At 37.8% G+C, this 20,220-nt stretch overlaps 1 protein-coding gene across 1 annotated transcript in view; it reads left to right on the top strand.

Annotated features, from left to right (window-relative positions):
- The window catches only part of OSBPL10 (oxysterol binding protein like 10), a 113,404-nt gene that overhangs the window by 9,421 nt on the left and 83,763 nt on the right, over positions 1 to 20,220 (top strand). The window lies entirely within an intron of this gene.

Below are 20,220 nucleotides of genomic sequence, written 5' to 3'. Positions count from 1 at the left end.
TTATTTGTGTGCTTGAATTTATTAAATAAAAAAAAAAAAAAAAAGAGGAGGGAAGAAGAGAGGAAAAGGCCATTTTCTTCTCTGTTGCCATTATTTGGAGTTGTGTCAAGTTTCTGTGTAGTGCTTTTATCATGGTGATAGGCGGAAAATAATGAACTTAATAATGAAGAAGGTCCCAAGGTGTAGGCAAATTAACTTTATCCCAGCCCAAACCAGCACAGTGGAGGAGCAAACAGGTTATTTACTGCTGCAAACATCAAGCATTTGGCATTTTTGGTTGGTTGGTTTGGTTTTGGTGTTTTTATTTTGGTTGTTTTTTAGCTGAAAGGTTTGCCTTCCACATCATAAAGGGTAGTGTGGGTTTTGTCTCTACTTTCTTTGCTTCTCTGCTGTTCTCCTGTTTTATCTTACCAACTTAGTGAGCTTTGTTTTACATTGTGTTAGTGTGTGAAATTCATCCTATTTTTATTATGTGAGTAGAAGGAAGGGATAGTTTGGCAATAGAACAAGGGAAGAAAGAAAAGAGTAGGATGGCTGGAGAGTTCTAGAAAAGAGGTTAAAGCATTTGGAGGATGATGAAGGCAAAGCAGACTGTGGTGACAGGACGAGAGGAAAGAGTTTCACACTGAAAGAGGATAGGTTTAGATGAGATGTTGGGAAGAAATTTTTTACTGTGAGAGTGACAAGCACTGACACAGGTTACCCAGGGAAGTTGTGGATGCTTCATCCCTGGAAATGTTCAAGGCCAGGCTGGATGGGGCTTTGAACAACCTGCTCTAGTGAAAGGTGTCCCCCACAATGGCAGGGGAGTTGGAACTGGATGATCTTTAAGGTCCCTTCCAACCCAAATCATTCTCTGATTCTGTGTAAGGGAAGAAACGGGTGAGACAGAAGTAGATGCTCAGCTGAGGACAGCACAAGGCTAGACCTTTACTTCTTTAAAAATAAAGTCTGAAAGTTGTATAACATGAATTCAGAATGAAGTCTTGAAAACCCAGGTGAGAGAATTTGCTCTTATTTATACATTTTAATACTGCCATTAAGAATGGCACACAAGAAGTAGTGAGGAAAGTAGTGGTTTTTAAGTTGCAGAATGTGTAGTGAGGATTTTTCTGGTTTTGCTTTCTTCCCTTTGCCACCTTCCATAGCAGAGCTAATTTCAGGTAAGTAGAGGACTGATGTGAATAGCAGTCAGAAGAAGCTGCTGACAGTATCCACCTGGATAACGTGCCAGACTTACCTTTGCCCTTTTAAACACAGTATTGACTATGTGGGAATTCAGGCATGTGTGATGATTTTTTTCTTGCTAAAGATTATAAGTATTGTTTTTGCATTTTTGATTGGAACACTGATGATCTGGATTTTTGTGGAACAGTATTTCTAGAAATATCTATATATTATATTATATGTGTGTACAAAGCAGCAGCCTAATGTATAAAGGTCTTCAGAAATCATGTTTGCTTACCAATCTAAATACTCTTTCTTCAGAAGGATCAAGGCTAATGCTCTGCATATCTTGCAACATGTTGATGAAACCACCCTCTTATGGGTTCTGTGGACTCCATGCATAGGTTTCTAAGAGGCAGTGTTGACAAGATATTTGTTAAAGATTGCTGCATGTCAGCTGACAGGATAAAGACCAAACATGGAAAATTAAACTTCTCATTTCAGCCAATGATTTAATAGTCCTACGAGTAATGGCAAGGGAAACACTATTGGATTGTGAAGTATTGGCAGAGAAAGTTGAAAAGTTCCAACTATTCTGAGATGATGTAAGAAAGGTCTGATTTCTGCAAAGCTTTGTTTGAGCAAGCTGGGTGCAGAAGAGCTGGAAGGAAACTAGCATGCTGATCTTGTTATCAAGATTCTTACTTTGTATATTGTATTTTCTCCCATATGTGTAAAGAAAATGCTGCATCGAATATGTTCATTCTTCCCAACTGAGACCTTTTTACATTGTGGATAAAAAGAAAAATTTCAAATGCTAGGAAGAATGAACAGAAGGGAAGACATAAAATTGAGGACTTAAGAAATTGCCAAAGTAAGACCTTACCTTGCCTTTGCTTTTTTTTCTTCTCTGTGTTCCTCTCCCTAAATATAAGAAGTATATGCATTTCACAGAAATGGCATTAATATAACATAGGTGAGTTCTCAGCCCCTTGTATATGGCAGTGAAATGAATATTTCTTGTTCAACAGGTTTTGCAAGTGAAATAATATTTTCAATGTAACTTACAGTTGGGAGAAATGCCAACATTCATGTGGTTCAAGTTTGAGAATCTAGATGTTAAATTATCTGCATTTTGAAAGTGAAAATAACAGCTCCTATAACCAGCGCAGTAAAAAACAGAACAAATTTAAAACCAGATGTTTTATTCCATCAACTTGCACAAAAATTATTGTTGAAATAGATGTATTCAGAAGCAGTTTGCCTGCTAGAAAGTATCTGGTATTTTATGTATTCACTTAGAATATGTGATAATACATTGTGTCTAGAACAGCTATAGAGAATATACCCTCAATTAATTATATAAGAAGTACAGAGTGGAATGGAGGAATGAAGAATTGGCTTGAGGACTGGTGTCTCCTGGCATCAGGTATGTATCTTTTTCTCCTGGAAATGACCTCTAAAATTTTTCCCTTTTGCTGGTTTCCCTTTTGCTGGTGGTAATCAGATTTTATTACTATGAATATCTTGCACATAAATTACATGAGTAATGTAGATATGTCCACAAGCCAAAAATAGCTAAATGAATGTGAGGCAGGTATCAGAAAGCCAGATTCTTGAATACAGGAGCTTTGTATAGGTATTATAACTGGTGACCTAGACTGATGAAGATAAGTACTCTTCTAATAAAAGGTGTTTCAAACTATTTCTTGTTCTGTTTTATTAGAAATGGTAAAGGAAAAAAAACTTGCACCCATGAGCTTACGTTTTTGTCGGTATTGCAGTGCATTGCTCAATAAAAATAAAATACTTAATAAAACTGGTTTGTAGCACAACTGTTCTATTCTTTAAACTTTTAACACCATATTTTGGGGTGATAGTGTTTTCTTAAGAAACCCAAAGGGTTTTTTTTAAAGTTTTTATATTTCATCTGAAAATACCACAGGTCCTTCACAAAATTTGAAGCATCAGATGTGATGCTTAACATTCCTGAGGTTAGAGTAAGAGATGCTGGATCTCTAACTGACCACATCTTTCCTCATTAAACGATTGCTAGATTATAAATATATAGTGTTTTTCTTTTCCTGTAGTGGCGAGGTCTAAAAATGACTCTCATTGATTGATTGCAAGATGGTTTTCAAATCTAAACATTAATTTTTTAGTTTACAGGAAGGTTATTATTTCTTGAGGTTTTTTATTTCTTGATGTTTTTAGCTGCAGTCTAGAAAGTAACAGTGAAGAGTTTCTATCTCCTGGCAATGATTCTTGCTGAGGACAGGGCATTGCAAAACAAGGATGAACTCTGAAGGTCTGGCAGAGAAGTCGGTGAACTGTGATACAACCTCAGTAGAACTCTGCTGACTCAAGGCAGCTAATTGAAAATGTATGCAATAATATCCATGGATAGGATGTGGTTATGCTTTGAACCTCATTGCATTGCATTATTGTAATACAGTACAGTCAGTATCTTTCTTTGACAGGATCTTGTTCTTAAAAAGTTGACTTCAACAAAGTTGCTTATGAATATTGAAAAGATGTAAAATTGAAATCTAATGGATCTGAAAACAAACTAGGAGTAGTCTAGAATATATTTGAAACTTTTTCTGTCATTTAAAAACATAAATGAAGTGCTTACCAGTTCTTAACATAACATGTACTGAGAAAAAAAGGAAGAATCTTACATAGTATGGCAATCTTTATTAATACAGTTACTTCCTTTTGTAGATCACTATGTAAAATTCAATTAAAAAAAATTAACTGTGTAATCATGCTATACTTCTCTACCTACCCTTCTGTCGCCAGTACCTGTGTTCTCTTTTGTTTTTTTCAAGCTGTTTTGAACATCCTGAGTCCTGTCTGTGATTCCATATTCTGTTTGTAAAAACTACATTTATAATTGAGGCTGATGCAAGTCCTGTCCAGTTAAGTCTGTGTATACATTAAATACTTACCAGGCATCGTGCAGTGTATCTGCAATTGTTCCCCACCCAGTATGGAATGCACTTTACTGTGCCAAGTGAAGTCATCATCAGGGAGATAGTACAAGGGATCTGGAGGCTGCTGATAAAATGTGTAGTTCATATTTTTCTTTTCTGTTCCTTCTTTTCTCTCTGGGAGGCCACTTTAATCCAAACATGCTATTGAGGTTTATTTCAGAATTATCTCTTCTCCTCCCAAGTCCCAAATTGCACTGGTTAGGGGAAAATTGATAATTTTCCCTAGAAGTGAAAGCTGGGGCACCTGCTCTGGGAGTAATTCTGTCTAGTTGGGTCTCTGTTCCTGGATGAGAAAAACACATCCAGAGACTGGAACACCAGAAACTTCTAATTCCTTGTTTTTCTTCTGTCATTAAATATCTTGCTAACAGGACTGCCAGTTTTCCCCCCAGTTGTTACGCGTTGATAGTAAAAACCCTAGTGAAAATGTAATTATGCTGGGAAAAGCTCTGGTGCACTTATCCTTCTTTTCTAATTAAGATACTAATTTAGAGCTGATAGTCATAGGAAGCTGTGAGAACAGCCAGTATGTTAAAGCAGAGCTCACAAACGTGAGGATGGGTTGCAGTGAGCAGTTGATAGATAACCTGTGGGCTGTGACAGCCACCTTCAGCTGCTGTGTCCTTGCCAGGGGGGCAGGGGCTCAAACTGCTAATTTGGTTCTGCAGCTTTCCTGTGCTTTCCCAGCCTTTATGCCCATACCCTGTGCTGCTTAGGGGGTGTGGGTGGGTGATGCCCACATTCCCCATGCTCAGGAGTGTTTTGCTGTGGTGGTTTGTGCTGGCTGTTCTGGTGCGCTCAGCACCGCCTGGCCTGGGGTGCATCTGTGCCTCTGAGCTCACTGCTGAGAGCTTTCAGCTGTACTGAGCTGATTCACAGCCCCTGGGCCCAAAGGGTAGATGGCAGCCATGGCATGGCTTGCTTCATTCAGTGCTTTAAATGCTGTTGGCCAAAGGAAATCCTGTGACAGATACTGTAGTTTTGCTGTGCTCTGAACCAAAAGGCTGGCAGATTATTCAAATGTATCTCAGGGTTTCCTGTAGCACACTGTGCTCCTGTCTGTGAGGGAGAAGTATTGGAAGTGTCTCCCTGGGCTTTGACTCCTTTTTTAGAGGGGTCAGATGGCTGTGAAAACTGGTGGGAGGCTTAGGTGGCTGCTCCTTGGGCATGGGGTTTCTAGTGGGAATCCCTGAGTTGAGAGATGAGCTGCAGAAAATAGCTGGGCTGTCTAAGCAGACTGGAGCAGCTTACAACTGCTCATCACTTAGGTTCTTATCTTTCCTCTATGCTAGTTTTTAAATGGAGGCATTAAAGCCTTGAGGAGAAGAGCTGAGCAGCTGCCAGCTGCAGTCTTGCTCCTTGAGCTGAACAAACAGGTTGGCAGTGCAATATTAAGCTTTTCTGCAGGATCAGATAAATTATATTAATCTCTCTGTCCTCCTTTCCATGTTCTGAGGATCTCTCTCTTTCCCATTTATTTGATCTTGCTTTTTGATACTGTGACAGCAAGTATGGGGGGAGTAGTGCTATAGGAGATGGACTGAGGAGAAGAAAACATTTGCAAGTAAGGAGATCAGATATGAAAATATTACAGGTGCTAAAAATTAGAGGTAGATGAGCTGTGACCTTAGGTTTCAGAGAGGTGGCTAATGACATGATGCTTTTTGTAGGTTTTATTCCCCCTAAAAATTGATTTTTCGAAAGTGGCACTTGAACAGATTGAGCACAAGAGGCGGAAATGGGTGTCTCAACTGAGGGAGCTGGAAAGCTTAGTGGAACTGTCTCTGGTAATAGAGAAAGCAGCTGGTATAGGCAAAAATATGGTGCAGTTTCTCACAGATATTTTTTACTTGTGATGGTGTCAGGACACCAGGAACAGATGTCTGAGAGACTGAAAATACCTACTCTGAACTCTCATGTTGAGTTTTATCTTTCATTGAATAATTCCCTCAACTGGATTTAATTATTAGAATGCTGAATTGCCTACTTTTTAACAGAAAATGAATAGAATTATAAAATTAACTTGGTTCTGGAAATGTGAAAACGATCTGCTCTGGCTATTTATTTATTTATTACCTCTGTTTGTTTTGTGCTTACATTCTGGTTTGTTGGTGGTGTTTTCTTCTGTTAGGTACTTGGATTCTTGGATGGATATCTTCTGTTTAAAGGAGTATTTTACACTTGTGAGTTGGTTACTGCAGTCCCCTTGTACCTCCTTTCCGTACACGTGCCAGCAGTGGGTTCAAAGGTTCACTTAAATTGTGTCCTGGTTATACTGTTGAAGGAAAAAAATCAAACTACCTTTTGTCTTTTCCTTCACAGAAAATGTTCAGCTTCTTGAAATCCCTACCATAGAATTTTTTTCCTGAAATTCTTTTTGTGTGTTATCTGCTTTTTCATTCTTTCCAATACTGCATAGGAGGCAAGCTGGCTACTGCAGCTCTAACAGCAAGCATGAGGTTTACTCTTAGAGGAGTTTAAGAATATGCCTAAAAGTGTTGCTGGTGTTTTAGTCTGCTGTTAAGTCTTTCCTCCAACTAATTTGTGGGTGTTTTGGTGTTTGATTGTGGTTTTTTTGTGTGTGGTTTGTTTTGTTTTGTTTTGTTTTTTTGTTTTTTTGTTGTTTTTTTTTTTTTTTTTTTTTACACTGTTCTTTTATCATGCTGTCTGCTTCTCAGTGCTGAAAATGAAATGAAAAGCAGAGAAAGGTACCTTGTCAAATGCTGCAGTGCAGGACCAGTGTGAGTACTGAGGAGTGTGGTGAAGGCAGGTAGTAGGGTACCAAAGAGCACTGCAGAGCAGGGGTCACCTTCAAATGTCAAATCTCTGGTAAGAAAGAGACTTAACAGCTTGTGCTCCATAAAGTGAATGAATGCTGCTTTACAATGTTTTATTTTGAGAAATAGTAAGTTTTTGAAAAGGCTGTTAAAAACAATGCATCTCTCTGTAGTTCGAATTTTCAGTTGAAATGCTTCTTTTTGGACTTCTCCCCATTCTCTTTTTTTTTTTTCTACCCTACCCTTTTTACCCTACCCTTTTTTAAATTAAGCATTTCTGATTGTAATCTGGATATCTCAGATACAGTGAGCAAGAGGAGGTTTTTTTTTGGGGGGGAAGGAAGAAGTGGAAATAAATCATATGTTGTCTGTTTGTGGTGTCAGGTAAGAGAAACCATCAGCTAAGGAGCAACATCTATTAAGACTATTTGCAAACAGTTGATAACATTTGATAAGCTAAAAAAAGGCTACAGACAAGTGGAGAAGTAGAGAAGTACTTAACACACCATTGATTTTTAAATCATAATTAGGGACAAGGAAAAAAGCTGGATGGAAGAAGTCTTTAAACCACACTTGCAGGAAAGACATTGAAATAAATTCTAGGTCATTACTGAAAAGAACTTAGTGTGGTTGAGTAATTTTACTTGCTTCTTTTTTTTAAAGCTGTGGACTTCTGGTAACTGAAGGGAAACATACAGCTTATGTCTGCTAGTTGAGGAAATGGTTATGCTATAGTAACTTTCCTTCTTCCAAATCTCCCTGTAGCATTTCATTGTTATAATTGTGGAGTTTTGTGAAAAAGTTTGAAATGTAACCTAAATGTTCAGGCACTAAAAGTAAGATTTGGGGTTTCAGCTGTTACTAGAACCATTAAACTTCAAGTCTAATAGATATCTCACAACTTGATGTTACTTCCTGTCATGTGGAAAAAAGCCTGATGTTCTGCTATATTTAAGCAAGGTTTTTACCTTTACCTAAAGGGGAGAGCACGAGCCTGACCTGAGAGACTATAAACACCTGAAGCTGAACTAGAAGCAGACTCTAAGAGATGTTTTATTTGTCTCATTAAGTTAGTTCATTGTTCCATAGTTTTATCTTTTCCAGGCTGTTCATTCTGCCTTATGCCATTGATAAGCAGAGACATTGTCAGCATGTTTAAAATAATTTGATTTTGCTATAATATTGTCATTAGTGGCCTAATTTCTTCAATACCCATGTACTATTTTATTTCAAAAGGGAAGAATTTAAACTTTCCTTTTGAAGCTGTTGGTTCATAGCTGTTCATTGCTCAAAAGTTCATAGTTTCAGTTATGACAAAGGAGTTATTTTTGTGTGGGAGGGTGGATTAGATCAGAAATTCCCAAATTGTTTTTAATAGTAGCGTGATCGTAACCATAGGAATGACAGCAGAAATTGTTAAGCTTTAAAAAAGTTACTAGTGAGTTTGACCTTTGCAGAACAGACTGATTGCTTTTGTATTAAGAATGGCATCAAAGTTTATTTGAAAGTACCTGCCAGCTGATCAGCCACTATGACTCTTCTCAGTCATTCAGTAAGATGCAACAAGAGATTTGACAGACACATATATAGTGTAATGTAGTGTAATGCTCCTGAAAAAAGGAGTTTTGTAATTTTAAAATGTGAGCACAGCAGAAATTATTTTGGCAGGACTGAGTGGTGTAAATTGTTCTTACTATCAGGTTTTTTGACTAAGATTCTTAGTGAAGTCGTTGTTATTGTGGGGCAGGCTCTGTTTTCAGCCTGGGAAAAAGTAGTTGCACATAATTGAGTAAAAGCTTTCTTGCCAGGAGTTTTGGGTAGTTGAAAGTTGGTAATGGGGCAGCAAGTGAGTTTCTCTGTGCTGGCAAGTCAGGGCTGCTCTGTACAATCACAAATGCATGTGACCTTGTTGTGGGTGAGTAGAATATGCACCTCATTCAAAAGAGAGAAGCAGCAATATGTTTAACTGAGGCAAAATAATAAATTGACAGAGTTAAATGAATTTGATGGAATTAAAAAAGGTTTGGCAATGATTTGACAAGGTTCAATAAGCTTGATGGCAAAGTTCATCTTATTAATTACTGAATGGAAGAAATATACACAGGAAAGTTGAAATAGAATCAAGTTGGAATGATTGACATGTAGACCAGAGATGCAAAGAGAAATGAGGACCCTCAGGTTGTGTCACAGCATTCAGAGAGAACCCCTTTGCTTTCTTAACTCCTTATGGAGAATATGTGGAGCTGGATCCAATCTTGGTCTCAGACTTGGACAAAAATTGATCTGTAATGGAATTACCTGTACAGTATCTATAATAATATTAGGCAGCTATGTGACTTGGCAATGTTTCATTACAGTTAACTCAGCATGCTATCATTCTGTCTCCAAGAATCTGTCACACGTAAGGGATGTCTCTGCTTTGTGTAAGGACGGATCTCTTGGTCAAGTAAGGAATCTTAAACCTTGAGAGGCATCCCTGCTCAAGGGGAGAGTCACCTGGCACTTCAGCTGCAGTTCAGAGACAGCTCCAGTTGGATCCATCCTCATAGGAATATTTATGCAGTGAAGTTGTTGGCTGCTTGGCAATAGTCTAAACCAGATGGGTGTCTTCATTTTAGCTGTTGTTATGTACTTTGATTCTTTGCATTTTTGGTTTTTGATCCACCTTCAGAAATGCTTTTCCTGAGGCACCTTCACTCACTCATACCTGAGCCAGGAGCTTTCCAGCTCACAGGTTCACCACAGGGCATGAGACCTGTGGCTACTTAGTTAGCCTGTACCAAATTACGGCCTGGGATCAAGTATCCACACAGACCTACAGCTGAAAATACTGACAATACAATGGTTTCCATGTGATTTTGTAGTTGCAGAGGAATTGTGGTTGGTTTTTTTTTTATTTCCTTCCCTGCTGTATGCATGACTCTGCAAGGTTTCACTTCTACCCAAAGACTGACCTGGCTGTGTTATTCTGAATCCAGCTCTCATTCCTGGGTTGGTGCTGTCCTGGGATGTGTTGCTGTGGGCTGCTGCTGGGCAGTGATGGGGACAGAGCAGGGAAGGTGACAGAGCAGGAGCTCTGCATGACATTAGATAGGAGAGGCTGGTTCAGCTAAACTAGGTTTTTAAAGAGCAAGCCAGTAATTTTTCCTTGAGGAGGGAAAGAGAATTTACAACTGATTTCACTTGTGCTTTTTCACTTTGCCCAATTATGTGATGTAACACTTCATTGAGATTTTTGAGGAATGGTTGCTGTTTATTTTGCACCATTGCTGTGGACTGTGGTGTAAACATGTTTCAGCCTAAATTAAGTGTTTGGAGTTTGGAGATATCAGTTGGACTCATATCTTAAGTTTAACTTTCTTTTTCACCCCTTCATTTTAGTTCTATTGAGAAATACCAAATCTACTTCACGTATTTTCTTCAGTAAAGTAGTTTTGGAATGGAATTGTTCACCTAGAATGGAAGCAATGATAAGAGGATGTCTGTGCTGATTTCCTAAGTCTTCATCCATGGAGATTATAGAAAATGTAAATAAGATTAAATATAGTTTTTGAAAGGGTTTTAGTTTCCAGGGGAGTGTCACATTCTTTAGAATTTCATACCAGTAACTTGAACAGAATTAACTAGCTCTGAAATTGGTGGGAAGTAGCAAAAGCCCTCAATTTTCACTAACCTAATAATTAGCCTAATGTACATATAATCTGGTGCAGAAGAGTGTTTTGCTCTGAATGGTGGTTGGAAGTCTAGCTATTGAAGTGCTTTTTTAGACTGCAGTGTCAAATGATTCTTCAGATTTCTGTTTATTTAGCTTTAGGTAGATATAATGAAAACCTTTTGGCACATGCCATTGCCAAACTGTTCTGCTTGTCTGCTCCTTCATCCCTCCACTTCATTGCCTCTCTAGATTGTTTCTTGCTCGTTGGCAGCAGAGTGGTTGTAGTAAAACTGATGTTCTGTCTCAATGAATCATGACATGTGACTGTTCTAATTAATTTTCAGCAACATGTTTCTGTTGAAAACTTGTAGGTTGGTGACATCTTTTTATTAAGACTGTTTATGAATCCTATCTAAACCTTATATTTCATGTTCAAAAATAAAAAAATGACGGCAAAGAGAAGTAATGGTGAAGATAGTTCAGTGATTTAGCTATTTAGTTCAATAATTACTATGTACAAAATAGTGCAGTTAGAATAGAATTTTTAGTAGAGTTGCATGTCTTTCCTCTGAGGTTTTGCATGGTGTGTAAAAGCAACCTTGGTTTCCAGTAAGCAGTAAAAATGAATTTGAAAGAACTCCAATGGCCATTTTGCTTGCATTGACATTTAGTCCTTTTTATTTATGTGCAGGTCAACTCCCTGAAGATTCCAAACTTAGCACTACAGGCTGTTATTGTTGAGTATGGGACTATATTTACCTGTGAGGAACATTAGAGTTTACCTACATAGATAATTTCCCTGGCTTTTAACGCTGAGGCCCAATAGTTTGGGCTGAGATAACAGACTCCTTTTGTCTCTGTAATTGGCTTAAGACACGACTTGAATGATACTCCTAATTTCTGTACTCTCATTGTTAAATTGAACAAACAGCAGTACTTGAAAGTAGCTGAACTACTCTGCAGCTACTCTAATTGAAGCTAGAGTAGTCTTGTAATTTGAGCTACTTCTATTTGCAGTCTTTGCTGTCTGTTTTGTGGCCTGATTACCTGAACAGTTTGCTTGATATTCATGCCTGGAGGTGTTAGGCCATCTCCTGGTTTGTCATCCTGTCCTTGTCTCCTTCTCAGTGTCAGCATTTGTGCTGTTGTCCAGGGTCACTCCTTGTGCCTTTATTGTTTGTTTCATAAATATTTCAGTCCCTAAAAGTATTTTATCTCCAGGTGAAATCCTAACTAACATCGGGTCTGGCATAAAAAGTTGGGGTCATGCAGGTTTTTTCATAGCTGAGTGCTTTTCTATATACAGTCTGTCATTTTTGGCAGCAGAAGAGAGCTCCAGAAATCTACAGATGTATTAAGGTGCTTCTCCTAGATGGGACATAATATTCAATAACAGTAGTTGTTGGAGAAGAGAGGGGGCGAGTTGGGAGGTGCAAGTCAGGGGAACATAAACCAACTTCACCTCTGCAATAAGGGTTCAATTCATCACTGGTACGTCATGAGAGGGAAGTGATAATAAAGCTTAGGATCAGTGGAAGATAGTGTGTGTTGGACACAGGGTGTGTGACTCTGTGAGGTTTTACTGCTTCCTTCATGCATTTTATGACCTGCTAGTAAAGTAGTTCAGAGGGCAAGCTCTAGTTGCTGAGGTGAAGGAGAGGGTTGTAGGTATATTTCAACCGAATATAAGTTTTCTGTTCAACAGCCTTTTTCAGGGGTGTTTGTGTTTGGGATTGCTAAAATTCAGTAGCTGCAAATTGTAGAGAAATTGGATTACAGATGATAGTATTCTGAGATGGAACTGTGATTTAGACCCGGCTGACTCACATCAATTCAGTGGGATGTGGTTTTCTTTAAACTCTTTGCATGATAATTCCAGACCCTGAGACTGTGTGTTATGGGGACATTATGTTAGGTGACTGAATATGCTGCAAGTCTCTCATTATATTTCATGAGAACCAAGCTGTCAAATAAATATATTTGAGTCATTTGTGGATATTGTAAAAGCAAGTAGCAGAAAGACCAAGCAAAGGTCACATCTTCTCTAGTCAATCTGTGAAGTCTCCTCCAGGATGTGACAGGTAGCAGACAGAAATCTCCATAAAATACTGCCCTTGGTCAAATATCACTTCATTATTGATTTGTCTTCATATATTGCCATCTTCGAAGTGTGTTCTCTGTGTGTGTGCATATCCCTACTTAAAGGAGAGAATGTTGAAAGAATAATACATGGTAGTGTCAGTCACTGTTGGACTCATTAGTGCTCTAAGCAGGTGCCTTCCCAGTGGCTGCCTTCAGTGCTGCCTTCTTTTTGATTACTTTCCTTCAGATTTGGTATTTAGTTTATTGGAGAATTGTATTTTTTGGTATGTCAGGCCAACTTCTAAGCTGTTTACTTAATTCTGTATTTTTTATAAGTATTTAATGAAAGATGAATGGATGCTAGGCAGCAGGCGATTTTTGATGTGAAGTGTGCTTGCCAAACCTGTCAGATCTTTTGAAACGTTATTACAGAATGTGTCAAGCAAAAAAGTGACATGTTTTTTCAGAAGGTTGAATATTTCTGTATTGCTTGCAAATATTGGTGAGGTTTTGTGTTACAGAAAGAAAAAGGCAATAAGGTTCCTTCCGTAGCTGGTGTAATTTTGGGAGGTGTTTGGAGCTGTGTGGTAATGCAGCTGTTTGCTCAGCAGCAGTTTTGATAACTGCTAATGTGACTAGAGGGATTTACAAATATTAGTATGTAAAAGCTTCTTTCACAAGCTAGGTATAATTGATTGTCTCATTACATATACATATTTTTGTTTATTTTGGGGGAGAAACTCAGATTTTTTTTCCCTGATTTTTAGTGTGTTGCCCTTACCCCTAGTATTTAGGTTTGTATGTTTTTGCTTTTGGATTTTCTTAGTGATATGTTACAAAAATGAAAGCAAATTATTTTTTTGTCATTTACTTACTGACTCTCACAAAGTTTGCTAATAAGGTCTTCTAACAGTTGTTTCTCTGGGTATTCTTAAGGTACTTTGCAATAGAATATTCCTTGACTAACTACATGCATTCTACTTCTTTGCATCCTCTTGAGGATGACTAGGTGAAAGCTAAACATCTGAATGTAAAACCCAATTTAGCTAGATTTAGGGAAAACAAGAAAGTGAAGCAGTTGATTTCTGATAGCTGCCTTGTTGGGATTTTTATTGCTAGTTGTGACAGAACAATACTGCACTTAGACTTGGAGCAGAGAAGCAGTTGTCCATACAGGCTGCAAAGTAGGTTTCTGTAATTTTCCTTTCTCAAAGGAACAAAGCCTTGCTCCTGGATAAAGTGGAAAGGTGGGACTGGGAGAAGATGGACCAGACAGCTTCCTTCCTTTTGGTGTCCAGGTGATTGCAGACAGCTCCTGTGGGCTTGGCTTCAGTGAGAACCAATTTAGCTACTGAGCTTTGTGTCACACAGAGCACTGCCGTCCCCTCTGATGGGGAATGAAGTTGGTGTGTGTACAACTATTTTTTTCCTGTATGTTTCCTTGATCTTGTTTTAGAATCTCATAGAATTGTGTCTTTTTAAAGGTTACCATCCTTTCATTACATGCAGATCATTAGAAGTGACATGGAAGTACTTGGTTCTTGTTTTGGTTTGGGTCTTCATTGTTTTTCTTATGAAGGAAAGCATATTTTCCTGCCTGGAAGCTCTGTTTTCAATCTGTGACCTGAATCAAGCTGGGTAATAACATTTCCAGAATTCAAATTACAGCAGCCTGTTTATTCTCCCAGTTATATCTCTTTTCTCTTGACCTGCAATATGAGAATTTCAATCTGCTTAATTGTTAAGTAGTAGTGAATTTGGAACAAGGAAAAGGAAGGTGGCAAGGATTACTGGTAGCCAGCCAGTGTGATGAGCTGTGAGCAGTAGGTGCTGTTAATGGTGTCAAACTCAACTGTGTACCTTTTGTTTATGTTTGTCCCAAAATTGCAATTGCAACCCCTCAGCATGGCCATGTTGTACTGAAGCATGGATTAGTATGATAAATGTGCTTCTCCACAATTCTCTATGAATTCAAAGCCTGATGGGTACAAATGGATGTGTTATTTTTAGGCCTATTCTTCCTCCCTCTTTCCTAAAAAGCAACCCCTAAGCAATTTTTAATGTTTATCTTTACTGTAGTCTCTTTTTCTGTAAAATCTGGGCAACATATCCATTTGTCACTACAGAGGAGTTCAGACAGTTGAAAATAATTGGCATTGCAAGCAGAGGTTGATGACCTGATGAGCTGGTCAGTAGCAGTTGTTTCTTCACTGAGAAAGAAGTGACATTCTGGTTCATAAAGAGGGCTTGCTGGGGCTTGACAAGACAGGAAAGGAGATTTCTCTTAATATTTTATTTGTGTGAGAATTCTGCAGATGTTAAAATCATGAAGGGCCTGATCAGCAAAAATGAGCCATTCATCTGTTAGCTGTGGATAATACTTCCTCTATTTCCTAACTGCATTTTAGATGCAGAACACCTCTAAAAGTATCCAGCAAATTGTAGTTCATCGTGACTGAATTCCAGTAATGCTGAAAAATTACTGTTCTAAAAATTCAGATTTCATATAGAGATGCTTGAAGTCAGTAAAGGTTTTAATGAATACTTACACTTTCCTATGTTAAAAAATGATAAATTGAGGAACCTCAGTGCAGACAGGGTGGTAGAACTGCTGAAATGTAAGCATGTTCTCCTGATTATCAGTCCTTAAATGACAACTATGGACATAAATTTTAATAATTAAGTTGTTGGCTGTGGAGTGTGTGCTTTCTATGCTTTATCTTTACTGGCTTGAATAATTCCATTAGTTTTATGGATCAAGGTAAAAATGGAAAAAAAGAAGCTCTTGTATGAATATGGTGTACAGGATGTCCTAATAAGATACAGTTTCCTAAAAATGAAACATTTCTGTGTGACATCTTATTCAGTCACAGGAGCCATAAAGTTTGCTTTTGTTTGACACAGTAATTTACTTTATATCCTACAGTTCTTATGTATTTTTAAACTACTTCTAAAAAAGGAAGAAAATTATAGAATAGTTTGATTCCTTATTCTTGAAAATCTTCCTTTAGAGGGTTATGGAATCAGTGAAGAATATGTGTTGGTAGTGACTGAGGGGAGATTGGAATGGAGTGAAAGGAAAACATGTTTGGAAACTCAGAAATGTTAAGAACAGTGGTTGAAGAAGAAGGTAGTGAAATTCCTCTGTTGTGAGCTGCTTCTGTTCTTGAGTTTATTTGGTGCTGAAGTATTGAGTAGATCACAGTATTTGTCACATTGTCTGGAATGATGAGTTCAGTAGTCTGAGAAGGGAAAATGCATGAATTGTTACTATTCCAGTGTGTGCCTGTCAGGGTCTTTTAAGTCTGAGTGAATACTGTCCTGTTTCAAATAAATGTATTTTATTTAAACAATTTGCATTTTTATGGCTAAAGCAAAATAAAAAGCAGATCATAAAGTATGTATTGTGAGATTGGTTTAGGAGAAAAGATGTCTGCAGAAGACCTAAAGTGTTGTTTTAGAAAGAAAAGTTCCTCTATGCATCAGTGAGTTAAGTAACTGGGGAAAAAATCTCCAAAAAGGTGAAACCAAGCTAGCCTGCTGTAGAAGCAACCCAGCAGCCCTCTCCATCTAGAAGTACTTGCTGTGTTAGGTCATGATATAATGAAAACAATTTTGTTTTGGAAATGATGGAAAATTGGAAGATTTTTGTAGTCAGTCAGCAGGATTTGCCTGTGCTAGTGTGCAGTATTTGGACATCCATACAATTTTCAACATAAAGCCTGGGATTAGACAGGGTCCAGCTATGAAGCATGGACTCCAGCACTGGCTACCTTTATGAGCCCAAGGACATGATTAATACAAAGCTGCTTTCCAAAAGAGTTGAGGTTCTTCCAGAAGATTGTGTTAGAAATTGAAGATTTGACTGGGACTGTAGTTGTCCAGCTGTAAATGTCTATTAAAAACCTCTGTCACATTATGGATTCAAAGTGGAAGTTGTACAAAATCTGGTCCAGAAGACTGACTTAAATGGGAAAGAAGGGTGTAAGGAATATTCAAATTGCTAGGAATGCATTACACAATGGAAAGATTTAGCAACCCTACACTGAAAATTTATTTGGATTACAAAGTAGTGCAAACATGGGTTCAGATAGTTGGTTTGAGATGTGTTCAGAATAAGGGAAGAAAAGGAGAAACTTGTTTTGAGGTGTTTTGTTCTGTTGGGAGCATGATTTTGGGTGCGTTGCAGGTTTGCATCCAAATGGCAGCTTCAAGGAGCAGTGCACCTTGTTATGATGTGTAATTAAATGATGAAATGCATAGAATGCATTTATTTTTTATTATTTACTTACTAAAGTATTCATTTCCACTGGAGAATAAGGAAATTATTAATTTGCCTTGAAATGGGAAAATAAAAATTCTTTAATCCAGTGAGGTGAGCAAATTATGTGAGAAATGTTCATATAATTATGTGTGGCTTTTAAAAAATTTTTAAAAAAAATTATTGCCTCAAATCTGTTAGACTGGTGAAATCTCAGTTTTTCTCATGGAAGACCTGTTAAGCTGCTGTTGTTTGTTGACAAGCTCTAGAGGTAGAGCATTTTCATGTCCTGCTATACTACCAGCATTTTATCACTCTTTAAAGCATAGTCACTGCTTTTTCTTAAAGTCTTCTTGAATAGGGAACTAATTATACATTATTGTAATACTCTATAATTATATGAACATGTTATATTTATTAGACTAATAAATGCTCTTATTAGTGGAAGCAAACCCAGTTGAAATACTTTATTAGTACAGGGTTTGACCCTTCCCTTCTAAGAATTCAGAAGGCAACATGTTCCACTTCCTAGCATATCATACTTGTTCTGCTTGACATTTTAAATTTTTTTAAATGACTATAAATGAATGAGTGAGTGGATGAAGGGCATGGTGAAACATAACTTTAATTAAGACAGTTGTAGAATTTATAAGACTTAGGACTTATGCAGAGAGGGCATTAATTTTGAAATATGGGAAGTAAAAGAGAAAGAAACTGTCATTGGGCCATATTGACAAACTCCTGAGTGACTTAAAGTAGCAATTCTGGTCATGTCAGACGTCAGTTCTGCAGAGTGTGGTGAATGTTTTCTCTTGTAATTCATGTCAGTTGGTAATGGCTCTGCACTTGGTTGGAATGGCATAGGGGGAGTATCCTGATGGACGTCAGGAGCTTAAGGGAAGCTGGGCCAGAGGAAGCTTTTGGTTTCTGAATGGATTTGAATCTGAAGTGAGAAATCCATTGGCTCTTCAAATTTTCTTGCCTGTAATTTTGCCTGTCCATTTTGAACTGTGCTTAAGCAGTTAAAACTGCTTAAAATATGCTTAAGTGGTGATTTTCTACCTTTCCTCTAGATGATTTTCTACCTTTCCTCTTTTAAAGACTATTAATTAAAAAAAAATATTCTGGTTTAGAATAACAGAAAAATCCAGCTGTCCTTTGCAAATGTCTTTCAGTAACAGTTGTTTCAGAATTTCTCTGTAGCACTGATTTTTCGTGTGAGAAGTATGACATAACTGGGCTCTGCCACCTTCTGCCTGACTGTTCTCTGAAGAGTATGTTTATTTTCATCACTGGTATCTGAGATTTAATTACAGAAATATGACATCATGGGTAAATGTGAGCAAGGCCAGTAGAGCAGTAAGGATGAGGTGGCCAGATGAATCAGTTGTAGAGAGGTTAGTGCTGTTATTTCCCTGGTAGGCACAACAAATGGCTTTTAGAAGTTAAAAGAGATCTCTGTCCTTTTGATTTAGCTGCACAGTGCTTCTAAAATGGGACATGTACCCTGCTCTTCTACTTTATATGTGTAATGCTTTTCCATCCTCAGTTAATGAAAGACTCTGGTCTTCATTTCTTGTGTGTTTTTGTGATGGTCTGAACTGGGTCATCATTTGGTCTGTGATGCGAGAAAATGTTTTTGAAAGCTGCTCCTGTTTTTCCTATCTCTTTGTGTTCCTCTCTCCTCCACCTCCTTTGTATGAAACCTTGCACTGCTTGATTTGACATTTAATTCCTTATTCCTTCTCCTGGCTCTTTCTATCCTTTTAGCAGTTTTCAAAGTGTGTTATCCCCCTGCTTCTTTGTGAGGCTATAGTTGTCTGTGCAGTTTATTCTTGTCTTTTTCTGTGATATCACTGTGTGAAAGGTGAAGAGGGGAGTTGCACATCAAACCATAATCTTTGGAAAGGAAATGCTTGATTCTGTGTGATGTGAACAGTGTCATGGCCAAAGTGCTTGTGAAAAGTTCCTCATTCTTTTGGGACAAGAAAGAAGGCAGGATACTTGAGGGTGATGTGAAGACTTCTGAAAACTGGTTACCTTTTTCTTTCTTAAAAATATTGCTTGATTTCTAAATTGCTTGCTTTTGCAGGCTTCTAAGACATCATCACAAAAAACTTAAGGTACAAGGTCAGTGGTGATGTTCTGATTTTCTGAGACTGTACATAAAACAGGTTGTGGTTGGCTAGAGATCCAGTTAGCACTACTGCTGTAGCAGTGATAACAAGGATGTGGAAGGATGCAGTCTCTGCATTTGGGAATTTGCAGAAGTTGCTGCTGACTGATGTCATTATGCTGGTGAAGGTATTATTCTGTACTGGAATGGCTGGTTTGCTTCCCTGGGGTAGCTTTAAGCCAATGCAAAGTCCATTTTTGTGGAGCTTACAGTCATTCTGGGAGTGCTTGGCTGGTCTAGCATGCAGAAGTTTCTGAGCTGAAGTGCTCGTAGTGTTTATGTAACTTAATAGATTCTGTTCTAATAGACTCAGAGGAACTTTTTTCTCCAAATCCTTTGGTCTTAATAGGAGAAGAAGTGACTTTTTTCTTACCTCTCTTTTTCTTTCCTTTTTTTTTTCTCCTCTAGCTGTTGTTCCTCCTTTTGTTAATTGTAGAGCTGCACTTTTGTAACCACAATGGTGATTTCCAAGGTAGTAATCGATTAAAAATGGCCAAATAACCAAGGCTGAAATAAATTATTTGTACCTGAACAATAAAAGGACAATGAAATTATAATGAGGATGGCATGGGCTCAGAATGAACATCACTGCATATAAAGTCTAGGCTTGTTTGCTGAGCTCAGAGATGATGGCATTAGCTCTAGGGTCAAGCTACTGTGTCATTTTCTCAGGGGTGTGGCATCACTTCTGTCTAGTGCTCTGCTTTTTCTCTTGAGTATGTAACAGATGTTCCCAGAATATCTGGGAAAATGAGAAGGAGCAAAATTAAAATTTACTATGAAATATGCAAGTCTGACTTCAAAAAAAAAAAAAAGTTTTCCAATTCTGCTGTTTTCCCCTGCAGTTAAGTGCATCGTTATCTCCTACTAATCAATCTGGAGAGAAAAAGTGCTTATTAAGGGGAAGAGTAGTATTGTAAAATCATTTAAAAATCAAACACAACAGGAAGGTTATGAACTGGTACAATACAAGTCAGTAAGGTAACAGCAAATTCTGGTAGTTTCCTTTTAGGTCATCCTTATTTCTAACACTACTATTGAAAATTGAAAATTCAACTTCTATTCCTCTAGTCCTTCTTTGTGTTGAAGATAACCTGCAGAGGGAA

This window comes from Melospiza melodia, chromosome 1, assembly GCF_035770615.1.
Source record: "Melospiza melodia melodia isolate bMelMel2 chromosome 1, bMelMel2.pri, whole genome shotgun sequence".
Taxonomy (NCBI): domain Eukaryota; kingdom Metazoa; phylum Chordata; class Aves; order Passeriformes; family Passerellidae; genus Melospiza; species Melospiza melodia.
The sequence above is the reverse complement of the archived record's forward strand: the minus strand, read 5'-3'. Positions and strand labels throughout refer to the sequence as shown.